A 27,723-nucleotide genomic window follows, 5' to 3' on the forward strand; every position below is an offset into this window, starting at 1 on the left:
AAAATGGAGCTCAGGAGGGCCATGTTTTCATTGGCAGAGGCACTGCAGGCTGGTCCTTTGCTGCTTCCAGAGTGAAAACAGAGTAGTCCCAAAAGACAATGGAGAACCTCTGCAAAATAATGCCCCTGTTCCAACCAGTATAGCTGGCTGAAAAGGATAACAAAGTCAATAGCACTGAGAGCCACTGAGGAATTAGATAGTATGGGGACACTACTCTGTTCCATGTTCATCAGAAGGCATCCATAAATGCAATTGTTGTCCCTTGGTGCTACAACTTAGCCTAAAACTGAAATGAAAAGGATCTAGATTAGGGATTTTTAACCTGATATAGATATTTCAGGGTGTCCAAAACACCAAATTTTTAAGAATGTCTGTCTAGACCAGGGGTGTCAAACTCAAGACCTGGGGTCGGATCTGGTCTGGGCTGTGAGGTGCTTTGATTTGGCCCGCGGACTGGTCCATGGTGCCTCTTCCAGCGAAAACATAGCTCAGGAGCCCGTTTTCGCTGGCAGAGTGCTCAGGCCACCACGGGTGTCCGTGACCTAAGAGACAGCACACTGGCCACACCCAGCCTGGCCACACCTACCCTGCCCCCTCCCCCCGAGGTCAAATACAACCCTGATGCAGCTGTCAATGAAATGCTGCCTGGAGAATTCTGGGAGATGGAATCCACAAATTGTAAATTTGGCAAGATTGAATGCCCCAGGTCAAAATTACCCAAGTCTGTTGAATCCAGAGATGGTGGTTAAAGAGAGGGCGAATCATTGCTTTTTTCAAAACAGGAAGGCCGATATCATCCCTTAAAAACACTATTGACAACCACATGGATCAACCATATTTCCTGGAAGGGCCTGACCAGACAGAGGGAACATGGAGCACAGGAGGTAAACCTCACAGCTCCAAGGACCCTGACCACTTCAAAAAACCTCTTCCAAGGTAACTAAGCAGTATAACATCTCAGTCTTGTCTATGGGACTGCACAGCCAAAACTGAGCAACTTCATCCAACAAAAGTCTAGAAAAATCTCTCTAAGGGCTACCCCATTTAGAATAGACCAAGTCATCTGAACTGTATTTATTATGTTTGTCTTTGTATGCTGCTCAAACTCTAATTCAAATTCAAATTCAGTTAATAAATAATAAATAACTTGGCTGTAGACACAATAAGAGTGGAAAAATAAGCATGCTTTGCTGCTCTTATCACTGTAACTAGTTAATAAAATATTGCACCTATTCTCAGGTGAGCTGACAATTATCTTCCTCCAGTGTCTTTCCAGTATCACTGATGTTATTTTATTTTCCAGATGTTTCTGGAGATTCTCAACCATCCAGTTATGGTTGTCGCAGAGGTATTTCTCCAAAATATAACTGGACTTCCTTTTTTTTCTTTGAAAATATTTCACATCTCATCCAAGAGCTTCTTTAGTTCTGAATATTAGAACTGAAGAAGCTTCTTGGAGGACAAGTGAAATGTTCTAAAAGAAAGCATTTTTTTTTCAAAGAAAAAAAACCAAGAAACCCAGGTAACTACATTACAAAACATATCCACCAAATCAGGTTCTGTTAATGAATACCAGATTGGCCTTTATCTATAATTAAATCTTGAATGAGGAGGCAAGCTTGATTATAGACTGATCTTAACTAAGAAAAAAAGAGAGCCATAAAAAGGGCTTTATAAAATACATGACATTTTAATGGAGGGAAAATAATTTGAAAAGGATCTACTTCAGAAAGGATCATCAGTTTTCCATGTATGAAAATAACAGAATATGTATTTAAGGGTCTCTAGATTTCTGTTTGAATGGGAACTCAGTGTTTCTTAATCTTAGCAACGTAAAGAGGTAGACTTCTAGCTCCCAGAATTTTCCACCCACTATGGCTGGCTTGGGAATTCTGGGAATGAAAGTCCACACTTCTTAAAGTTGCCAAAGTTGAGAAACACTGTAATTCAGAGCATTGAGTCTCATTAATTATTGTTGGCTACAGCCAACAGTAGATTCCACAAGCTATTTTCCATTTTATCCATAATTAATAGCTACAAAGCTATTCCACTTCTTGCATCTTGTATACTGCAAGGAGTAAAACTAGTATAATACTATCAACAAAACAGAAACTATCATTTTTTTCCACAAAGGAAAAATAACAGATAAAGTATCTTTTACGGTATCTGCAGAAAGTTGGACTTTTATTTTACTGTAGCCACTTCCTTTAAACAGAGATAACTGCAGTAAGCACTTTCAAAAAAAGGAAAGAAAAAAATTACTTAGGTGAATAAGAAAATAGAATGCATTCCTCTGCTATACCATCTTTTTGTTTTCCTTGATTGTAAAGGTAATTAATTGACAATCCAGCAAACCTTAACTGACAACACTTCAGCACATTTTGCATCCAATTATGCAAATCCATATTGAAAGATACTATTTGCAAAATGATGAAAAACAATCAATAGCATCATTATTTCCATAGATGAAAATAAGCATCAGATAAAAATGAGAAACATGCACCACAATGTCCACCAGAAGTCTTTGTCAGTAGATACAGAGATTAAGAATTCTCCGGGCACATAGCAATTGTTGGATTGCCATCTGGTGCAATAGTCTACCTTTTTTAATCACATATTTTCCCTCTAATATCGGATTCTAGAGGTGTAAAGGAAGATAGCAGGTCCTCCATTCAAATAGCTTGCTGCAACTCAGTGATGAATTCCTATAATTAAGTCCTCGATTTACAAACAATTTGTTTAGTGATCATTCAAAGTTACAACAGCACTGAATAAAGTAATTTATAAATGTTTTTCACATTTACAACTTGCATTATCCCCATGGTCATCATTATCACCATGTTCTTCTAATGACCCCATAATCCTTCATGGGGTGGAATGAGGGCAACTGAACGGAGCAGAGTGTTTACTGGCTGGATGCCCTTCCTGTCGCCAATGCAGAGTTATATTCACCAGATAAATACTTATCCTGCCCAGAAAGAGAAATATCCGCCTCTATCTAGGACTGAACTCATAGCCCCCTGATTGTGAGGCAAGAGCTCCACCTCTAGGCCATTGAATCACTCTGCTTCATGCCCATAGTCACGTGATCAAATTCAGACACCTTGCAACTGATTCATATTTATGGTATGATATAATTCAAAGTGTTAGTTATGACCTATAAAGTCCTACATGGCATGGGACCAGATTACTTACGGGACTACCTCCTGTCGCATGAATCCCAGCGATCAGTTAGGACCTTCTCCAGGTCCTGTCAACTAGGCAATGTCACTTGATGGGACCCAGGGGAAGAGCCTTCTCTGTGGGAGCCCCGGCCCTCTGGAATTAACTCCGCCCAGAGATTCGTGTTGCCCCCGCCTTCCGTAAAAGTCTAAAGACTCATTTATGCTGCCAAGCTTGGGGTCATTAGATTCTACCCCCTGGCCAATGAATATACAGTGGGCTTGTTTGAATGGACATGTATGTATACTAATAGGCTTTTTTAATTTTTTAAATGTAATTCTTAATTTTAATTTTAATTAATCATATCTTGATGTATACTGCCACCCCGAGTCTTTGGAGAGGGGCGGCATATAAATTTAATAATAATAATAATAATAATAATAATAATAATAATAATAATAATGGTTGCGATGTCCTGGAATCATGTGACCACCTTTAGAGACCTTCCGTCAAGCAAAGTCAATGGGAGATTTGCTTAACAACTGTGTCACTAACTTAATAACTGCAGTTATTCACTTAACAACTGGGGCAAGCATCATAAAATGCAGCAAAATTCACTTAACAACTGCCTCGCTTAGCAACAGAAATTCTGGGCTCAATTATGGTCATAATTCTAGGACTACCTGTATTCAGAGATAACACACCTTTAGCTACAGTGTTCTAAATGTCACTCTATTTTTTTTTGACTCACTCCTGCTGAAGAGAACACTGGGAAGGAAAACTGAACTTTGGAGCTGTGACTAATTTTCAGATAGACTTCTGACCTGATGGCACTAAGTTCTGCTATGTAGTTGAATTAGACTGCTTACTCCCAAGTAAGAATGAATATGAGCACAACATTAACTGACATGCAAAGCAGGACATAAACCTATCAATGCTTATCCAGAAGGAAACCCCATAGTTATTCAAACAAGTTTATCCCATTGAATCTGTTTACGAATTTACAACAGAAAGTGGAAGCAGAATTATTGAATGTCAAACTATATTAAAGTGCAATTATTTAGCTAATTGTGCATCCGTTTTTGGAGGAGAGTAAACTGCCTTGTGTCTCAATAGTACATAGCAATAGTAACACCAATAGCGATAGCAGACTTACCTGTATATATCTTAGTCTACGGAGAAGGGCGGCATACAAATCAATAAATAATAATAAATAAAATAATAATTCTTATTTATTATATTTGTATGCCGCCCTTCTCAGAAGACTCGGGGCGGCTCGCTTCACAGTGCTTTACAGCCCTATTTAAGTGGTTTAGAGAGTCAGCATATTGCCCCCAACAATCTGGGTCCTCATTTTACCAACCTCAGAAGGTATAAAAGGCTGAATCAAACTTGAGCTGGTTAAGAATTGAACAGCTGGCAATACTGCATTCTAACCACTGCAGCATCAAAATTCTTAATATATTACATAATATATTATATTTTGTGTAATACATAATAAATTCATTGGATATTACACTATATGTGAATGGAAATGAATTAAATTGTGGAATAAAATTTTAAATATTCAAGGTATCTGTAACCATATATTTGGCTTTAAATTTTTCCTGAATCTTTCTGTAGACCATCCTTAAATTTATGATTATTTGCCCAACTTGCAGAATTCTGTACCACAATTTATGTTCCCAAATCTTTCAAAACACTTTGAAGATTATTCTTGATAGTTCTCAAATTTACTGGCCTCAAAATTCTATTTTTTTTCCTTTACAATCTTACTGTGTTTTACAAAAATGCAAAAAACCCCGCACCCCACCCAAAAACAGTAATAAAAAACAAAATACAAAAGAGTCATCACCCAGAGTTGCTTTGTATGAGATGGGCAGCATAAAAAAAGTATAAAATTAAAAAAAGGACTGAGATAAATAAATAGACAGACAGACAGACAGACAGATAATATTTTAACACTGAACGAAGAATTTTAAAAATTACCTAAAATCTGATCTATTGTTTTAAAATATCATAAATCTGTTCCAGAAACATTATTGCTTAATTTTTCAATTAGTTAAAAATATTATCTTTGCTAAAATAGATATACATTTTCATAAGCAGCTCCTTAATAGCTGGAACAATAAGATGTTTCCAATTTCACAAAATAAAATTATTTCAACAACGGCCCTCCTCCCCAGCCCTATAATTACTCTAATTATAGATACCAAAGTTTGGGGGTATAATTCAGTATCATATTAAAACATTTAACATTTAGAGAGTTCCACATAAATCTGTTTATTTATACCAAATTTCTTTTCCAAAAAGATGCCAATAACTGACAAAACAGATCACATATTTTAGTGATTCCTCAATTTTTATTTTCTATCTCCAACCAAGGAAATCATATCCTTAAATAACATTCTTTAGGGAGTCCAGTAATTGTAAAATGCATTTTTAGATTAATCCATTTTTAATTTAAAGCCCGTCAATTCCAGTATAACAATTTAAAGGACCATTGAAGTGGCATTATTGGTTATTCCAATTGTTTATTAAATTCCAAATCCTAACAACAAATAAATTCAATCACAGTTTAACTGTGTTTCTGTAGATCCTGTTAATAATAAAAATACCCTCGCTTCAAACCTATTCATGCAAATGAGAAAGAAAATCAACTGTTTTTTCTTTCACATACACATTTACAGTATATGGACATAAGTGCACACACACAGAAACACATCAAAAATCTTAAGACTTAAGAGCAGGCACCAAAAAGCCATATTTTGCCTGGAATTAGCAGAAGTTCAAAATCATGGTAAAGATTTTGCAAACAGGGAATCAAAATGCCTATGAAACTTAGAGAGTGCCAGTGTGTTTATTATTATTTTAACTGACATTTCAAATAAACAGTACAGTACAATAGATATTTATCAGCTCAATTCTTGAACACAGCTGATGCCCTGGGATCAGAGAGGTCCCGAAAGTCTTTTAAAATAGCAGAATCCTCACAAAGATTATTTCGCTTCTGTGCTTTCTATCTAGATCACGAAACAGGGATGCTGAGGATGGCATTAATGCTGATGCAAACTACTTGCCTAACGCGGTTTTCACAAGAAAGCTGCATCACAATTTTCCTCTTTCCATTTTTGTCCTCCTAGTATTCACCCATCCTTTTTCTTTTCCTCTTTCCTTTATCTCTGTGCCCACCAACCTTTTGGGCACCAGAGACTGGTTCCATGGAGAGAGGATTTTTCCCGTGGATCAAAGGTGGCGTGGTTTTGTGTACTGCCTGCATCCTACGGATGGAGTTTAGCTTGTTTTTTCTGGCATGCCACTGCTGCCCAGGGCCGATCCATGACTGGGGGGTTGGGGTCCTTGGGGACCCCTGATTTAACTTTTAAACAGTCAGATTTTTGAGTTCTTAATTCCAGCACTGAGCAGGTTTGAGTTTAATGGCCTATACCAGAGGATTCTCAATGTTTTTTTGGAGGTGTAACTTCCTTAGAGAACACATTTTAGGACCTTGAAGGACAAAACAAAGAGCCACTACCAAGGCAATGGTGAGATAAATGTGACTAAAGTCCTTTCCAAGAAACTAACTTGAGCAAAGCCCCAAGTCACAGAAAGATAAAGGGGAGGAGAGGGAAGTTCATTCAGTTATTACAGGTAGTCCTCGACTTACAACAGTTTATTTAGTGACCGTTCAAAGTTACAACAGCACTAAAAGCAATGACTTATGACCAGTGGTGGCTCCTATGGGTACGGACAGGTACGCAGTACCAGTAGCAAAATTTTGGTCAGGTACACAGTACTGGTAGCAATTTTTTTTTCTTTTTTCCCCTTCTGGGGTCTGGATATGTTTTTCCTATCACAGTAAATGAGGTTGAACGTGTATATTTTTAGAAGAGCTGTGCGTGAGTGTGTGTACATACACTTTATATAGTAGATAATCAGGGGTGGGCTACTGCCCGGATGGGGGGGAACGCAGTGGGGTAGCGAAAATGGAGCTCCACCCCAGAACACCCAGTTTGCACAGAAAGATGTTGAAACAAAAGCATAAGCCACGCCCACAGTGCGGTAGTAAAATTTTTGGTAGCCCATCACTGCTTATGACCCTTTTCATGCTTACAACCTATTATTGTATTCCCATAATTGCAAATACTGTATAAATAAAATAAAAACTACATTCCAACCATAAAATAAAACCATAAAATAAAAACTACATTCCAATGCTGCTGGCACTTTCTTTTCAGCACATTATGATTATGCACTGTTTATATTATCAGAGAAAAAAGTCAACTGACTTTTTATAAATATGACATAGAATTGTTTTTAAAATTTAACTTCCATATTAGCCATGTTAAACTTAATTTGTAAAATATTTTAAAGATACAAGGTAATTATATATAGCTTAATTAACTAAAATAAATGTAATAATAAAAATAATCCCATAGACCAAAAGCCACCAGCAAACAAATAAAAAGATGATTATCCAAATATTCTAAGAACTCACCACCACGCTAATTATCTGTAAACCTAATCATATCCATTACAAATTCTGATTTATATAGCAACTATGTTTCTGTTTACAGCTGCCCAGAAGCAAACTAGAAATAGTTTGGAAATATACCATGTATACTTAGTTAAGTTAAAGTTAATCTCCAACTTTCCTTTTCAGGGGAAGGTTGTTGGGAGGCTAGTAGTTGTAAAGCCTTCAGTTGTAGTGCCTATTGAAGAAGGGATAATCTGGCATCTAGGTAGGGGACTCCCATTGATTGTTTTTATAGATATCTTTTTAAGATCAGGAGCTTGGGATTTCCATCACTGCAAAATTTTAAGAAGAGATGGGACAGCTATATTTGTTTGAAATGGTAAAGGGCTATAATGGTGAATTTATGGCATGTGTGCCACAGGTGGCATGTGGAGCAATATCTCAGGGCATGTGAAGTTTTGCTCTATGTCAGTTCCAGTGCGCATGTGCATGCTGGCCATTTTATTTTCAGCCTGCAGAGGGCAGAGGAAGATTGTTTTCACCTTTCCCAGGCTTCGGGAAACCACCTGGAGCCTGTAAATGGTGAAAAACGGATCCAATGGGCCTACCAGAAGTTCAGAAATAATCTTCCTGTTGAGCCGTTTTTCATTCTCCCTGGGCTTCAGGAGACTTTCCTGAAGCCTGAGGAGGGTGCAAAATGGTCAAACAGCCCAACTGGAAGTTTGTTTCTAAACTTGTGGTTGGGCTGTTGGGTGTGTTTTTTGCCATCCACAGGCTCCTGAAGCCTGGGAAAGGTGAAAATGACCTCCCCCCACCCTTCAGAATGCTGAAGATCAGCTGGAATCTGTTTTTCATCATCCACAGGCTCTGAAGGCTTCAGTGAGGGGGAAGAGTTGTGCGTGCACACGCAGGGGGTGAGGGGCAGCATATAAATCTAATAAATTATTACTAAATTATTATTATTGTGGGTGTGGCCACACATGCAAAAGGTTCACCATCATTGGTATAGGACAGTGATGGCAAACCTTTTTTCCCTTGGGTGCCAAAAACACACGTGCGCATACTATCGCGCATGCATGAGTGCCCACGCCCATAATTCAATGCTTGGGGTGAGTGAAAACAGCTTCCCTTGCCCCCCGGAGGTCTTCTAGAGCAGTGTTTCTCAACCTTGGCAACTTGAAGGTATTTGGACTTCAACTCCCAGTATTCCCTAGCCAGCGAAGGTTGGGAAACACTATTCTAGAGGCTGGAAACAGCTTGTTTCTGCTGGGCCCAGTAGGTTCGTGTCTCACCCTCCACCAGCTCCAAAGGCTTCCCTGGAGCTGGGGGAGGGTAGAAATGCTCTCCCCCATCCCCCCCGGAGACTCTCTGGAAGCCAAAAATGCCCCCCCCTCCAGAGCCTCTCTGCGAGCCAACAATCAATGTACACATGCATGCACATTGAAGCTGAGCTAGGGCAACAGCTCATGTGTCAGCAGATATGGCTCCGCGTGCCACCTGTGGCCCTGTGCCATAGGTTCGCCATCATTGGTATAGGATCTCCTGCTCGGAACAGGGGGTCAAATTAGAGGGTCTCCAAAGCATTTAGTAATAGCAATAGCATTTAGACTTATATACCGCTTCATAATGCTTTTACAGGCTTCTCTAAGCAGTTTACAGAGTTAGCATATTGTTCCCAAAAATCTGAGTCCTCATTTTACTTTACTTCGGGAGGATAGAAGGCTGAATCAACTTTGAGCCGATGGTGAGATTTGAACTGCTGAACTACAGCTAGCAGTTAGCTGAAGTAGCCTTCAGTGCTGCACTCTAACCACTGCACCACACTGGCTCTTTAGTCCCTTCCAATTCTGTAATTCTGGTGCAGATCAGGACTGGGAAAGTGCAACCCTTCTATTCCTGCTTGATCTCTCAGTGGGCTTCAGTACTATCAATCATGACATTCTTTTGGACTTCTTGTGCAGCTGGGAGAGTAAGGAAGACTGTGGTATAGTAGTTTTCCTCCTTCCTGAGTACCAAACGTTAGTGGGGGGGGGGAGCATTTGAGATCAGGGAACCTTTGTTGTGAGGCATGCAGGAGCCGACTCTCTCATATTTATTTAAATCTACATGAAGCTACCACCTATCAGCATGGCACAACAATGGTATTTAGCTATACAAGTCAACTCAAAAGTTTAAGAAGATATGTGGTTGAGATTCTGCCTTGATGTTGGAGGCGGTTTCAATCTAGATTGGGAGCAAAGAGACTATGGCTCAACAATTCATGATGGTTTGGGGCACAAAGGCCTTCTGATTCCAGAAACATTGAACCTCTAATTCTGCACAAAATTATATTTTCCCAAGCCAGGCTAGTCCACAATCTGGGGGGAGGGGGGTCACTCTGTCCTTTCCAGAGAAATACAGCTTTATTCCAACTGCCTCAATTCAACTCTACTTTGAAACTAAATCAGTTGCCAGTCTCCCTTATAAATTGAACCCAATAGCTCAGTGATGAAGCTTCATATGATAAAACACACCTTGTATTATATATGTTGTAGTAACGAGCAACAAAATAGACTATCATCTATCTTCTTTGTCAATTCAAAGGTACTATAATATCCAACCTGTCCAGAAACCATCATTTTCTTTTATTATTTTCTTCACCAAAACTCATTACAGGACAAGGCACCCACTAACAAAGCCCCGTATTCCAAATTGCAATCCTTGAAAGCAATCCAAATTACAGTCACACTGCTGTAATATTGTTAGAAAGGAAATACAGTCTATACATAAAAACAGAGCGGCTTACAATTCTTTGTCATAACTAATACCTAAGCAAGTAATTGACTGCCTTAAAGTTACTTTCTGGGAGGGTGGGTAGCTTAAATACATTTAAGCATTCAAACATTTTTACCTTGCAAGATTGCAAGGGGAAGGGGAAAAAGATTTAAGGAGATTTATTTGAAAATCTGGATGAGGGCAAAAGAGGAGTGTGAAGCTATTTAATTAAGGCTCTGGACTTAATATTCTAACCAGGAGGCGGGAGGGCTTTAGACAGCCTTTGGTATTATTTCAGGTAAGATGCACACATAAGTTTTAATTTTTAAGTCTCCAGGGTTTTACAACCATGTTTACTAGATTTCTTATATAATTAAAACAAAACAAAACAAAAAAGAAAAGCAAAACCAAACCAAACCAAAAGCAAAGCAAAGCAAAGCAAAAAAAAATTCCCTCAATATTCCGAGCATGTGCAATTTCACCTTTTTAACTGTGTATGTGAATATGTGTGTGTTAGTGTGTGTTTGTGTATGTGTATATCTATATGGTTGATTTTCTATCAAAATCACTTCCTTTTCAAATATCAGCAAAAACATGTAACCATACACACACACACACACACATATATATATTGCATATGTATATAAGTGTGTGTGTGTCACAAATCTTTTTGCTGAATTTGAAAATTAAGGGAGACTAGGATAGATCTATTTCGGCCTTATTTTGGCCTCATCAGCTAGCCATACCCACTGGGAGTTGAACCTGCAATCTTTGCCTTGTAAGGCAGAGAATTATCCTCTAGGCTTCAGTATCCAATCCCTTCAGCTCTGCACCAAGGAAGGGTTACATATTTTTGTGTCGAATCACCCTGGTGTATTGAAGGAACATCACAGCTCGTTATTTGCCTCTCGGCCCAACCCAGGGCCATTTCCAAGGCAGTTAATTTTATTGATAGCCGACAATTCTATCTGTATGTGTCATATTTATTTATTTATTTATTTATTTATTTAGATCACTTCCTTTTCATTATCAGCAAAACTATCTTTTACACACACACACACATACACACACACATGCATATGCTAAAACACACCTTGTTTACATATATATGTGTGTGTGGTGTATCTGTGTGTGTTTGCCTAGCAAATGGTTTTGGTGATCCAGGTTCCTTTGTACCTGCTTTGCTGGGCTTGATGGCTATTTGTATAAGAAGCTGTTCTCTCAGTGACCATGTGGGGCATTGAAGCTGCTCCAGAGCTTGTTAGCTGCACATCCTGGTTTGCCTTCTAATGTTGTTCTCACTTACTCAGAAAGAAACTGGCCAAGGGCACATTTTTCCTCCTCCTCCTCCTCCACCCCAGGTTTTCCCCATCCATATCGGAAGAGGCAAGTTCGTACAAAGAAGGAAACAGTTCCCGTGCATGGATTGGCCCTCCGTGGATTTGAATGCCCACAGCTTAGCATATTTGGCTGACCTAACCAAACTCCCTGTAAATAGTTTTAGAGAAAAGGAAGTGTAATGCAACTGTAGGTTTGAATCTTTGAAGTGCCAGGTTTGTTTATTGCTTTAAACACAGCAATTAAGCACACAGCTTAAGATATCATTCTGATTGAGTTCTGTAAAAGCTTAAGATCTATTCAGAAAGCAAGACTGTGTGAGCAAAGTATGCATTTCTTGCTGCTATAACACAGGATACCACAAGTTTCCATGATGTCACAGACACTGTCACACGCATGGCTTGGCTGCAGTCCCAAGCGTGATAAATTCTGAGCTCTTCTGCCCTTCCCTTCTGCTCTAGTTTTTCCATTAGAATTGAAGTAGTACTCATGTGCGAATTTTGTAGCACACAAAAAAGCAAACTAATCAGAGTACAGAGACTTGAAGAAATTCTACTGATCTGAAAAGATTTACTGCTGCAAACTCCTTATGTGTACCTTATAACCCTAATCTCCTTTATTAAAGTTTATAAAGCTAAGGTTACCTGTATGCTCTTGTGTGGAGCAGAAATTTGGGGTCTACACTCAACCACAATCACAGCATTTGAGATGTATTTTGGATGTAGATACAAGAACATCTGCTGCAGCAGTTAGAGCTGAATTGGAAATTTATACAATACATGCATTATCCAAAATTAGAGTATATAACTACTGGTGCAGTCAATGAAATAGAGACTGATAGTCTCCCCAAGTTATGTCTACTAGAGCAAATGAAATTACAATCAGAAATCTCCTGGATCACAAAACTAACAAATTTTATAAGAAACTGTGGCCTTCCTGTCTCCTGCGTAACAGGAGAACAACTCAAAAAAAGAGCTGCTCAAAGAATTAAGGATATAAAATCACAAAATGATATAGCTACCCTTATACCAAATAAATGACCCATTGGGATCCCCATATCAAAACAATTTATCTTATGTGCAGCCAGAACCTGAAAATAACATTTAACATAGCACAGAGCACATGAGATTTGCATACCTAGGATTGGTTGAGGTAGACTGCAGGGGTGAAACCGAAATATAATTTTATTATGTTTTATCTATATCTTAAATTATTGTATTTTATTCAATTTCATTTTAGACTGTATTTTATTCCAACTTCATTTCAAATAGTATTCTATTTCAATTTTATTTTAAATTGTATTTTATCAAATTCCATTTTAAATTGCTTTTATCAACTTTTAGTAATAATTTGTTTTTGGAACTTTGCACTTTGATATGGCCCAAGGGCTTATCAATAAAGACTCATGTCATTTACTGATCTGTTCGATTACAGAAAAGACCAATATTTATGTTTACTACTGTAAACCCCTTATGCACCTTTTGCATAAAATAGAAGAAAATGAATCTACAGTGCTGATGATTAAGATGTTAGATTATAGAAAGAAGAGAGTCATAAGAATCACAAGAAGAAAGTAACTTTAGAGAAACAGGTAACTGCAATTGTACAGCTCTTTAGAAAACTGGAAGCCATTATTATTTTTTTCCCTATTTTTCTTCTACCCATCATGTTTTTTCCTTTTGTACTTTAGTTCTATTACTTCCTTTTTCTTTTTAGTTTTTACAGGCAGTCCTCATTTAATGACTACGATTGGGCTTGGCAACTTGGTCATCAAGCAAAGTGGTTGCTAAGTATAATTATGATTTTCAGTACTTATTCATCATCATCATACCTGCAAATGATCACTAAATGAGGCAGTATATATTAAATTTTACTAGTTTTTAAAACTTTTAATAAAATGTGTTTTAAAAAAACCCTCACAGAAACTCAGTGTCATATATAAACTGTTCTTTCATCTTGGGTTTGGCATTTGGAGTAAAGGAAGATTTTTAAAAGATTTAAATGGTTTCATGATGCTCTTTATTGGAGATTAGATAAATTGGCATTATGAGGATTTCCAGACGGTGAAAGAATAAGGTTATTATTATTTTTTTTTTAAAATGAAACAGCTGTATTTAGCAAAGAACCCAGTCCTTTCCTGCTCACTTAATTGACCTTTGACCTCTAAGATAAAACCAGAGCTTTCAAAGTACAGTGTTCCCTCGATTTTCGAGGGTTCAAATTTCGCGAATAGCCTATCCCACGGTTTTTCAAAAAATATTAATTAAAAAATACTTCACGGTTTTTTTCCTATACCACAGTTTTTCCCACCCAATGACGTCATATGTCATCGCCAGACTAATAATGTTTGCAAATAAATAACAAAAAAATAATTATTGTTAATAAATAATTATGTTTATAAATATCAGGATCACTAAGTGTCTTATTCAATGGTGAGTACCAGTAATAATGGTGAGTAAATGGTTGTTAAGGGAATGGGAAATGGTAATTTAGGAGTTTAAAGTGTTAAGGGAAGGCTTGTGATACTGTTCATAGCCAAAAATGGTGTATTTACTTCCGCATCTCTATTTCGCGGAAATTCAACTTTCACGGGCGGTCTCAGAACGCATCCCCCACGGAAATCGAGGGAACACTGTATTGCAAACCAAGGCTCATATAAAGAATGTGGAATTTTGGTAAGAGAGAAAGAGAGAAAGAAAGAAGAGGTTGCATATCATTGTTTTTGGCAATTAATTCAGTTCAGTGTTGGCTTTTAGCTACAATTTAAAATTTCAGTTAGATTAAGATCTTATGGATTGGGTTTTCTTTGAGAGGAACGGAGTACTAATACTTTCCCATTCCACCATGGAAAGCAGGATAGAAATTCCTTAGAGAGAGAAAATACTAAATATTGAGCTCCCGCTATAGCCCCGAAGTCCCCAAAAATTACACAACCAGGCTATATAATGAGTATTGCTATGTCTATGTGCCTGTAATCAAGTACACACAGACTGACTAGCAAGTAAACCCCTCTGCATCTTACGAGAGATCAGTTTGTTGCTGGCTGAGAAACCAGGAGACTACTTCTAGTCTCCTTTAGGGGGTGAAAGTCAGCTGGGTTATATTGGGAGATTCACTCTCTCCCAATGCAACCCATCTCATTGGATCATTGTGGGGAAAATAGGAGGGATGAATATTAAGCACAGTGGTACCTCTACCTAAGAACGTCTCTACTTATGAGCTTTCCTAGATAAGAACTGGGTGTGCAAGATTTCTTTTGCCTCTTCTCAAGAACCATTTTCCACTTACAAACTGCTCTGAAACTGTAACCGGAAAAGGCAGGGAGAAGCCTCCGTGGGGCCTCTCTAGGAATCTCCTGGGAGGAAACAGGGCCTCCACCCTCCCTGTGGTTTCCCCAATCGCATGCATTATTTGCTTTTACATTGACTCCTATGGAAAAAATTGCTGCTTCTTACAAACTTTTCTACTTAAGAACCTGGTCATACAACGAATTAAGTTCGTAAGTAGAGGTACCACTGTATATGTTCACCACTTTGAGCTATACATTTAAAAATCAGGATTATAATAAGAAGTGATATGGTCTTTTAGCATGCCCAAGCCTCAAGCCTAGGGACAGTTAAAAATGCATGCTATATGTACTCAGTTGGGGGTGGGGGAGGAAACATTCATTCTTGCTCGATCTAGGGAATAAATGTTAACAATCAAAACAAATACCGTATAACACCAACAGCTACACTGTGTTATTCTAAAGCCTATCCTATATCTGATGGTATATGTTCCAAGTGAAATAACGTTCACAAGGAAAACTGCCAAGCAACTTTTTCCATAACATGGATATCTGCAGTACCTCCCCGTTATACTCTTCTTTATACAGTGATTAAGTCTACCCACTCTTGACCTTATGATAACATGCAGAGCAACTGTTGTTTTGTTACGTTTTCCATTCACTTCAATTTTAGTTTTTCCTTGTGGTATTCTTCCATTTCTATATTTTATCTTAGTATTTGCTCTCTGCTCTTACTGAAAGGTCATTACAATTAACTTCAACCTTATGACTGCTTTCACAATTTTCTCGCATCTGAACCAATGTCCATCTCCTTCCTCTAATCAAAACAGCTGGTACCAGGGATGGATTGCTCCTACCTCCTGTTACCGGTGAGCTGCACAAGCAGCATGGGGAGTCTCGCGCGCGCGCGTATGATACACTCATGTGCATGCACGTGTCCCCAGCGTTATTTTGCTTCCGTGCATGCGCAGAAAGCAAAAATGCACCAAAATGCCTCCCAATGCCCCACACTAAGGCCAGGAAAACTGGAAAGTGCGTGGTTCCTCTTGTCTATAGTGTCATAATATTAACTTCATTTCAAAAGAAATATAAGATTGTTTGGAGTATGGCTGCATGAATTAAACCACTATATAATGTGGGATAGATACCTGGCAATGCTTGTTTTTAATATTGTAAGTTTTTCAATCAGCCTCTGTAAAGTGGTCCATACTTAATCAACTTTGGAATGATTGTTCACCCAAACATTTGGACAAAGACTAAACCAGCTTGGAAGAATTGGGAAGAAGTTGTTCTGATTCTGTATTGGTTAAGGTTGCTGCTCTGATACCTTGCTACAGTTAACACATGGATCACTGGAGATAACAGATACAAAATAGTTACCTGTCATTTCCACCACAAGGATGTTCTATCTTAGCAAACTATAGGTAGTCCTTGAGTTATCACCACAATTGAGCCCAAAATTTATATTCCTAAGCGAGACACCTGTTAAATGAGTTTTGTCCCATTTCCAACTATTTCTTGCCATGGTTGTTAAGTAGACCAGTGCAGCTGTTAAGTTACTAACATGGTTGTTAAGTGACTCTGGCTTCCCCATTGAATTTGCTTGTCAGAAGTTTGTAAAAATTGATCACATGACCCTGGAATGCTGCAACCATCATAATTATGGCTCAGTTATCAAGCATCCAAATTTTGATCACGTGACCATGGGGAAATAGCCAATCATCATAAATGTGAAAAATGATCATAAGTAATTTTTCTCAGTGATGTTTTAACTTGGAATGATCACTAAACGAACTGTTGCTAGTCAAGGACTACCTTTACTATTTTTCAAATTGTTGTCCCACATGTTTTTTCCCCTTTCCCATTAAATTCCCTTTTGAATCTTAACTGGATATAAAATTTACATAATTGTCATGTAGCTCTTCTTCTTTTTAATCTAACACTTATCATATGAAGAATCCTAAATCTGTAAAGCTGCTTGATATATTTCTTGTGATGCATACCAAATCTTTGTTTCTACTAGAAGTGTGTTAAGATTTTTTTTCTGCCAGCATAAATAAAAAATCCTTCCAAATAGCTCATTAACATGATCCATCCCTGACTCAAAACAATCTGCTTTGTCCAGCTATTGCTAACAGCTTACATGAAAATTTGTGATCATTTTATACAAAGATATATGGCCTTTCTTAGACTGATCTGGTGTGGATAACTTTCCCAAATATGCCAGTTGGCAGCTTTGCTTAAGTTACTCCTAAATCGAGGCCAACTTTTCTAAAACTGAAATTATTCCAAAATTAAGTTGTCAGAGAGAAACAAGGCAGAGTTCCTAAGTATTCCTATTCTAGGCTAAACAAACCATGGAAACAGTTTCGACAGATTTAGCAAACTCCTTTTGGTGGGAGGAGTTAAATGAGAGTGAAAATTCATTTCACAATATGCCAAATTTCTTCAGAATTTTTGCTTAGCGTGACATGCAAATATTGTCCCTTTCACTGTTTCTTGTTGCTGCCTCATAATGTAAGCTAAATAACAAACCTAACATAACTTCATTCAAGCTAGAAAACTGATAAGTAACATGGTGACATCACAATAACACAATGACATTAATGTTTTTTGTGATTTCAAAACACAGGATCTGATCACACAAAAACAAATACGAAAAAATCAGTATTACCTCCACAATGGATTAATGTAGCTGAACTACTTTTTTTTTTTAAGAAAATATGTTATTGCTACTCAATAAACCTTAAATTTACCAACTTGCTCCAAGCGGCAAAATACAAGCAGAACTTTTAATCAAAACTTAAGTTGAAGCAGTTAAAATAACCAAGAAAACATGACAAGAGTGGTTTTCCAAAAATTACAAAAAGGGATTTGAGTCATATGTTGTATTTTCTAGAAATTCATAACATTCATGTCACCAAGAACTTTCTTCCTCATTTTAAAATAAAGTCTTTTACTCAAAGAAAGTTGTACAGCAACGGATTGACACAATGACATATGTAAATTCATATTTAAGCCCAGAAGAAAATAAGAGGAAATGTGGTTTGCGGTTTATCTTAGTTTTAACTTCCCAAAACAAACCATCTAAACTCTAGCTCCAATTCTTCTGCCGCATAGGTGATGCATCTCTGACTGCAGTGATTTCCTCATTTATAACAGAACATTCTAACCTTCATTTTTACAGAATCTAAGGTGAAGATGGTCTGACCATTTTTGGAAATTTGGTGTAAAGGAACTGTCTCACACAATGATTAGCAGGACTTGAATGAGGAAATTAGGAAAAGATTTGTGTGAGTCACAGTGGCAAGCGGAATACATTCTGTGATGAAAGAAATGGAGAAAAAAATAAAAATAAGGAATGGCTTAAAAAAACCCTCCCAATAGAGTGATGTCCTGACATACAAGTAGTCCTCAAATTATGACCACAACTGAGCCCAGAGTTTAGGTTGCTAATGAGAAATTTGTTAAGCAAGTTTTGTCCCATTTTATGACTTTTCTTGACACTGTTGTTAAGTGACTTGCTGCAGTTGTTAAATTAGTAACACCACTGTTACGTGAATCGGGCTTCCCCATTAATTTTGCTTCCCAGAAGGTGGCCAAAGGTGATCACATGACTCCAGGACAGTGCATCGTCATAAATGGGAAACAGTTGTCAAGTATCCGAATGCAAATCACATGACTATGGGCATGCTGCAAGGGTCATAAATGTGAAAAATGGTAATAAGTTACTTTTTCCAGTGCCATTGTAACTTTGAATGGTCACTAAATGAACTGTTATAAGTCGGGAACGCCTTGTAAACCCCTGATATTTGGAATCCATACAGCTCTAGTTTATGGATTGGAAAAGAGATTGTAGAGTTCGAAAATATGCAGAAAAGAATAAGCAAAGTATTTAGAAGACTAGACCATTTTCATCCCAGGCTGATAAAAAAATGGCAGTGGCAGTTGTAATTTTTTTGAACCCTCTCCCTACAGACACTCCAACTCTGGGGATGGACTGGGGAAAACAGCATTTGAAGCTTGCAACTTGGAGGGTGGCCAGTGGCAATGTGACAGAGATGCAGAAAAGCAAGCTTGACATGGAAAGTGTGGAGATCTGTTAGCATTCAAAAACGCATTATTTCTTTGTTTGTTTTTTCAATAACCATAGCCGCCCAACTGAACCAAGTGGCTCTGGGCAGTTTGTACTTCTAAAACTTTAAAACAATAACAACAAAATTAAAAATAATGCGTACAAACATCCAGAAAGAATGAATGTTGATTCAGGATCAAAACAATGAAGTACGTCATAAAGGGTAATTAAAATGTAGCAGTCACTGCCCTCAAATTTCATGGCTGCTATCAATTTCAACAGTTTTTTAAATTAAATAGTAATAGGCAACTTGATGGAATAGCCGTATGTGATTGCTGGATATTACCTCCAGCATCCAAGCAATAAATACAAGTTGCTAAAAAGTGGGTTTTTTTTCAAAAAGGCAACTGGATTTCCTGTGTTTTTTCTTGAAGATGTTTCATTTCTCATCCAAGAAGCTTCTTCAATGCTGAAGTTCTGAAGAAGCTTCTCGGATAAGAAGCGAAACATCTTGTCCAGTTGCCTTTTAAAAAAGCACCTTTGGGACAACCATGACCTGGATGACTCAGAATCTCCATAGATATTAAGCTGCTAGAAAATAATAGAGAAAGAGACTTTGAGTTCTTGGAATCATCCAGTTGGCCGGAGTGACATAGAGAGCCAACTTTGATATCTCTTGCAGATGAATTGTTGCATGGAATAAAGAGGAGAAGCTTCTCGTGGTTTCAGCTCTTTGGATGGGGAGTGGGAGGGGTGGAGAAAGGAAAGATATAATGAACTACAGGTAGTCCTTGACTTACAACAGTTCATTTAGTGACCATTTGAAGTTGCAACAGCACTGGAAAAAGGGACTTACAGTATGACCATTTTTCACACTTACGATCAAAGCAACATTCCCATAGTCATGTGATTTACATTCAGACTCTGACTCATATGATTCTCACATGATTCTCTTTTGCAACAAGCAAAGACAATGGGGAAGCCAGATTATTCATTTAACAACCATATTACTAATTTAACAATGGCAGTGATTCACTGCAGGTGAAATGTTGCAAGAAAGATTGTAAAATGGAGCAAGAAAGGTCAAAAAATGGGCAAAACTCACTTAACAAATTTCTCACTTAGCAACATAAAGTTTGGACTCAATTGTGGTCGTTAAGTGGAAGTCTACCTGTACTTAATGAACAAACCCAAAATGAATGAAAACATAAATAGGTACCTGATAGAATTCCCGAAGCCAATTCTTCTGCAGGTTTTCTGGCTGGAAAATAAATAATTAAAGTGAGTATATATTTAAAGTATGTGAGAACCAATTAATATTAAAATGAGTCATAAATAATAAGAGTGACTATACTTGACTATAAAGATCAATGAAATAATACTCAGGTCAATATACACATGGACATACACACTTAGACACAGATAAAAATATGAAGTTTGTAAAAGCAACCAAGAATTAAACTTCAAAATCACAGAATTTGGAAGTGACTATGTATTAACAAAATCATATGCAATTTAGTCTCAAGCACAAAAAGTAAAGATGCAGATTTTTTTTAAGTTCACGAATTACATTTTATTGTCTGCACCATGCCCAGAATTGTTAATGAATGAACAGCCTTAGAAACTGAAGTTATCAAATAATTAATCAGTCAAATCTTATGGAATGTGGGCAAGGCAAAACATAGCAGATTATGGTATACCCAAGAAACTGGATATACCACTTTGAACATCTTCATCCTCATTTCTTCTTAAACTACATCCTTTTGGTTAATCAGTTGGTTTATTTAGCCTTCTTCTACATCCTCCCATGCTGTGTAATTTTAAAACTATCCGCCTTAATTATAATAGGCTTGGCTGCTTTATTTTCCTCAATTTTGCGACAGACACACACACACACACATTCCAGGACAATTCTGAAGATCATAATGCAATGAACAGAACAAAAGCACTATAAACAAACATAAACAAAACCAAACTAGGGGAAAAAAGAAAAGAAACATAGAAACATAGAAGATTGACGGCAGAAAAAGACCTCGTGACTGTGGATTTACCAACCACGTCTGCTGGAAGTTTGTTCCAAGCATCTGCTACTCTTTCAGTAAAATAATATTTTCTCACATTGCTTCTGATCTTTCCCCCAACTAACCTCAGATTGCGCCCCCTTGTTCTTGTGTTCACTTTCCTATTAAAAACCCTTCCCTCCTGAAATTTATCTAACCCTTTAACATACTGTATTTAAATGTTTCGATCATGTCCCCCCTTTCCTTTCTGTCCTCCAAGACTATACAGAGTGAGTTCATTAAGTCTTTCCTGAGTTTTATGCTTAAAACCTTCCACCATTTTTGTAGCCCGTCTTTGGACCTGTTCAGTTTTATCAATATCTTTTTGTAGGTGAGGTCTCCAGAACTGAACAGAGTATTCCAAATGTGGTCTCACCAGCACTCTATACAGCGGGATCACAATCTCCCCCTTCCTGCTTCTTATATCTCTAGCTATGCAGCCAAGCATTCTACTTGCTTTCCCTCCCGCCTGACTGCACTGTTCACCCATTTTGAGACAGACAAAAATCATTACCCCTAAATCCTTCTCTTCTGAAGTTTTTGCTAGAAAAGAAAAAGAGCAGGATAGTGAATCCAGCAGAAAACCCAAAACATATTCCACCAATGTGAAGCAACCAGTGGAAGGCTACAGTCATCTTAGCCGAAGGTCCAGAACAGGTCCAGTCATCTCAGCCCAAGGCCCAGACTTCAATTTTGAGCCATTTTGAGAAACAATGAACTAGAACAGAGGTTTCAAATTTAAGGCCCACAGGCCCATGGTGTGGTTGGATCAGGCCCATGGGGCCATCCTGGTCTACCCAATGTGAAGAGGAAAGATCAGGCCAGCGTAGCTTCAACCCCCACCCCTCTGTGCCCCTCCGAGGTCAACCACAACCCTTATGCGGCCCCAGGGGTGGGCTGCTGCTCAGACAGGGGGGAACGTAGTGGGGTAGCGAAAATGGAGCTCCACCCCAGAGCACCCAATTTGCATTGAAAGATGTTTGAAATAAAATGCATAAGCCATGCCCACAGTGTGGTAGTAGAAATTTTGGTAGCCCTTCACTGTGCAGCCCTCAATGAAATTGAGTTTGGCATCCCTGGCCTAACAGCCAAGCCTTTGTGGTGACCTCAAATGCTTGCAGGAAGAAGAATATAATACATTCCTACTCTGTCAATAATTGTCAGAGTAGATATAATAAAAAAAATAAATGGTGAAAATGCCACAAAACAGAAAGAACGTTTTACCATGTCAGATGGACATATTTTTTAAAAAGTATTAAAAGAAATATTCAGCGCTATTCCAAGAATTTTAGAAATCAAATCTGAAATGAATCATTAGTTCATTAATTCATTCTTCATTCATTCATTCATTCGATTTTTATGCTGCCCCTCTCCTTATACTCAGGTGCTTTACAACATGTTAGCAATAGCACTTTTTAACAAAGCCGGAATTTTGCCCTCACAATCCTGGTCCTCATTCATTCATTCATTCATTCATTCATTCATTCATTCATTCATTCATTCATCATTCAATTTCTATGACACCCATCTCCCCTAAAAGGGGACTCTGGGCAATTCTTCTTACTAGGCATCATTTCAAAACATAAAAAATAATCACAATGTAATAATATACACATTCGTGTTTATGAGAACAACCTTATCAGGTTACTATGATATCAGACTGGGAGCTTAAAGTAGGAGAATATGAAATAATGGTAAAACAGCATGTATTCACAATTAAAGTTAACCAAATTTAAGCTTCCCTAAATACTATATATAACACAGTGAGACAAATGTCAATATTTAGAGAATGGTTGTTAAGAGGAAAAACAACTGAGTAAACCACTAAAATCAGAAACACACAAAAATTTAAAATGTTTATAAATACTGTGCCTCAGTCAGAGTCCAACAAGGGAAAGTTATAAACTATGTTTTATTGTTTATTCATTACATTTATATCTCACTGTGAAGCAATTCTGAATGGCCTACAACATTATAAAAGCAGAACATAACACAATCTGAACGTTAGCAACATTAAAAGCAGTCAAGCATTAAAACTAAAACATTAAAAATGAACTAAAAAACGCTAGATAAAAGAGAAATAGGATGGAGATGGGATCTTCTCCTAATCTGCTAACCACTTGCAAAGTGGGACACTCCATTGGAACCCCCACCACAATGTGATTTGACAGAATCTGATTTTCTGACTATTTCAGAGGGCCAGAAAGATGGGAGAAGATTTCACTTCAAGGGATATAATGTTCAAAAGGATGGCAGTCATACCAGAAAATGCTCTTATCTCTCTCTCCTCTCTCTCTGGGATAGGCATAAAGGGAACTATAAGAAACTCAAGAAAAATGTACCTTTTAATAGAAAATTTACAGGGGAAGTCCATCTCTAAAAGAGCAGAGATAATTGTGGCCAAGACCAAAGAACCATCAAGTAGAAAGTATTCCAGAACTTCCTCTGACAAGAAGAAGGTGGAAAATTACACACATGAGATCCAGATGGCTGCTTTTCACTGATCTTGGTGGTCTCCACCAGGTTTGAGGGAGATGGCGGTATCATCCAACATGCTCATAATTGCAAGAGAGTCTTTTAAAGGACATGGTCAGTGGTTAGTTGCTGCTAGTTCAGACAGTTTTGCCTGAACCAGTGGCGGAAAGTTGCCCCCACTCACCGAGCTGACCATGCCCCCATGCCAGCTGACCATGCCCCCAATAATAACATCCATCAGTCGGTGCACCTTGAAAGTCGCTAATAAATTTTATCTGATGCCAAAACAGCACAACCAGAAATACTGATTATTTTTATTGTTGTTATTTTATTCACAAAAAACAGTAATAAACAGTAAATGAGATTTATATGCTGGATTTCGTATCATAATATCACAAGTCGAACACTTCCCAAGCGTCTAGGACTATGTGGTGTATTTTCGTATGATGTGCGTAGATCCAAGTACAGTGGCCTTTTGTAACTGACAGATCGTGATTTTGTCAATGTTTATTATTTTCAAATGCTGGCTGAGGTCTTTTGGCACTTTTTGTGCCGATTACCGCTGGGACCATCTGTACTGGTTTATGCCAGAGTCATCATAGTTCAATTTTAAGATCCTGATATCGGCTACATTTTTCTTGTTGTTTTTCATCAATTCGGCTGTCACCTGGAATGGTGACATCAATGATCCACAGGTTCCACAACTATCACCTACCAGTGGTAAAGAACTGGTGGGTTCATAAACCTGAGAAGGTAGTTGAAAACAAACATGCCAAAATACTCTGGGACTACTACTACTACTAATTGTTGTTGCTGTTGTTGTTGTTGTTATTATTATTATTATTATTATTATTATTATTGTTGTTGTTATTATTATTATACCAAAGTACTTAAGATGGGAACCATCAAGAAAGAAATGGAAGGTTTAATATGTGAGTGCAGCAAAATCATGCAAACTGGTTACAAAGCTAGATATGATCGAGTTGCTAAATTAGTCCACTGTTCATTATGTAAAAAATATGACATGCCTGTATCTGAAAAGCCGTGGAGCACAAAGGGGGAAAAGTTACTGAAAATGAGACAGTGAAGAATTTGTGGGACTTTCAAAGACAGAGAGATCATCATTTGGAACACAATACACCAGATATCACGGTTGCTGAGGGCCGAAGAGTATAGTTTAGAAAAAGAACTGGCAAAAAATATGAAATATCGCGACCTGACCATCAAAACTACACAGCTATGGATGAAACAAATATCAATGGTACCCATTGTCATTGGGGCACTTGGTACCTTGACCAAGAATTTCATAAACCATATCAAGAAATTATAGTTTCACGCAATAACACCAGCAGAACTGCAAAAAATCTGTGCTACTTGGAATATCATATGATTTAAGACAGGGGTCGACAAAGTTGTTCAGAATCTAGGAGCCAGCCAAAAAATTTAGGAGCCAGAATTTTTTTTAAGCAAACTTGGTTTTTAATTTAACAAAAAAAACATTACAAACGTTATAAACAACATTTTACTTTTAAAGATAATAAATATTATATTTTGATATTTTAGATTTTAGGCAACATTCTAGTGTTTTTCACTTTGCGTTTTGTGGCCATGAACATGCCTTGTGATTTTAGAGCTGAAGTACCAGTGGTCCACAGCCTTGGCAGGATCAAACGCCTTCACAGATGGCCCATTCATGGTGATCATAAACAAGTCACTTAAACTTTCTTCTTGCATCCTTGATCTGAATTTATTTTTGACCATGTTCATCAAACTAAATCCTCTTTCACAACATGAGGTTGAGACAGGGAGCACCGCTACAATCGACAACAGGTTTCCCAGAACTGGAAATCTCTCGGTGTTGGAGAGTGCCAAATCCAGAAGCTCACACAGTTTCTTTCCTTTTCCAAGGACCTTAAACTCATACCACTCATTGAGGAGTGAGTGAATGCATTGGTCATCACTTTCAGGTGGAGATAGCTGTTTACGAAAATGATGAGCCAATGCAGTAATCTCAACCACACCGTAGTCCGGTGTGGTTGAGATTACTGGCCCGAAGGGAAGGAGCGGTTCGGGTTCCCCGCGCGGCGGAAGGAGAGGCGCCAGAAGACTGACGGGTTTCCCGGCAGGCCAGTCCGGCCGGCCACCCATGCGAGCGCTTTTCGGCGACTGTTCCGGCCCGGGAGGTCCCACAGGACGCACGCCTTCGCCGGGGTTCAGTTGCATCAGGGGGGGAGGCTTGGGCAGCGAGAAGGGCAACGGCTGAGGGGAGGCCGCGGCAGCTGCCGAGTCTCTACCTGACATCGCTTTCACCCCCTCCCCCCCGGCGCAGGCCTGGCTCCGCCGAGCCGGCTCTGCTGTACTCCCGTCGGGATCCGAGGGGAGACCGTTAGTCAGAAACCGAAACAGAGAAGAAGGAAAGGGAGACCGGGCCGGGGACGCGGGTGAGGGGGGGAGGGGGGAGGAGGGGTTACTGGTCGGAAGTCACCGCGCACGCGGCCGGAGGAGGAATGAACAAAACCTCACGCTGGGAGGGGAGGGGCTTCCGCTTCTCTCCGAAGGCGGGTGAGCGGCCAAGATCGGAGCGTCTGTGTGCGGTGGGGGGGAGTGAAGGGGTTCGAGTAGGAGGCGGAATGGAGGCAAGGGGGGGAGGGAGAGACGCACGCAAGCGCAGGGGACGCTGGGAAAGCAGCTCGCTCCGAGGTTGATGGGCGGAGCTACGGAAGCCAAGATGTACCATTTCTGGGCGTAAACACAAGGCGGGAAAAATATACTGTATACCAGTGATTTTCAACCTTTTTTGAGCCGCGGCACATTTTTTACATTTACAAAATCCTGGGGCACACCACCAACCAAAATGACACAAATCTAATAAATAAATAAATAAATAAATAAATAATAAATAAATAAATACATACATACATACATACATACATACATACATACATAACCCCCTCATATATACAATCCCATGTAACATCCCCTTATAAATACAGTCAATCATCAATCATCCCTCCTGAAATTTATACCACTGTCTCATTTCTGGGTACTTCTCCTGTCTTTCCCCCTTTTCTCTCTCATGTTTCTCATTTCTCTCTCTTCCTCCCTTTTTCCCTCATTCCTTCTCCCTCTCACTTCTCCTCTTTTTCCATCCCTGTCTCTCTCTCCCCCTTATGTGTGTGTATGTATACACACTCCAACCATTTCCAAAACCAGTTGAGGGCTGGGTTTTTTTTCTCTTTTATCCTTTTCAAAAACAGGTGTGGGCTGGGGGGGGGGGTTTCTTATTATTTGGATGCTTTTTACCATATGCTTCAAGAATCACCTCTCTCTCTCTTTTGTTTCACTCTCCTCTCATTCTCTGCCTCAATCATTTTCTCATTTCTCCTTTTTTCTCCCCTTTTTGTTCTCATTTCTCTCACTCTCCTTTCCTCTCCCTATCTGTCTTGCTTTCTCTCTCTCTTGCTATCTTTTTCTCTCTCTTGTTCTCTTATTTTCTCTCTCTCTCTCTTGTTCTTTCTCTCTCTCATGCTTTCTCTCTCTTGTTCTTTCTCTCTCTGTTGCTCTCTCTCTCTTATTTTCTCTCTCTCTCTTTCCTTTCTCTCATTCCCTCTTTCTCTCTATCCTTTCTATCTCTCACTCTTTCCTTCTCTCCCTCCCTTTCTCTCTCTTTCCATTCCCTCTTTCTCTCTATCCTTTCTATCTCTCACTCTTTCCTTCTCCCCCTCTCTTTCTCTCTCTTTCCTTTCTCTCATTCCCTTTCTCTCTCTCCTTTCTATCTCTCACTTTTTCTTTCTCTCCCTCCCTTTCTCTCTCTTTCCTTTCTCTCATTCCATCTTTGTCTCCTGGGGCTGACTGCGCCTGCCCTGCACCCCCCACCGCGGAGGGAAAGCATTTGGCATCGGCACCGCCAACCCCCCCCTCCACAAGCAGCAAAAGCCTCTGCGACTGAGCCGGAAGGCAAACGGCGCACCCCGCCGCTTAGGCTTTTGCTGCTCCTGGGGGGGGGGAGGATTTTCTCCTCCCCGCCCCCCCCCCGGCAGCCAAACGTCGCTGGTGCAGGAAAGCAGCGTGTTAAAAGGCGCGCTGCTTTCACGGA

The 27,723-nt window shown here is 38.9% G+C and overlaps 1 protein-coding gene across 1 annotated transcript in view; it reads right to left on the reverse strand.

Moving 5' to 3' along the window:
* The window catches only part of INPP5A (inositol polyphosphate-5-phosphatase A), a 246,936-nt gene that overhangs the window by 209,002 nt on the left and 10,211 nt on the right, over nt 1-27,723 (reverse strand). The window contains exon 2 of the mRNA XM_070752446.1: nt 20,312-20,353. The gene's annotated coding sequence lies outside the window, so the exon portion shown is untranslated. The remainder of the gene's footprint in view (nt 1-20,311; nt 20,354-27,723) is intronic.

Source organism: Erythrolamprus reginae, chromosome 5 (genome assembly GCF_031021105.1).
Source record: "Erythrolamprus reginae isolate rEryReg1 chromosome 5, rEryReg1.hap1, whole genome shotgun sequence".
Classification (NCBI taxonomy): domain Eukaryota; kingdom Metazoa; phylum Chordata; class Lepidosauria; order Squamata; family Dipsadidae; genus Erythrolamprus; species Erythrolamprus reginae.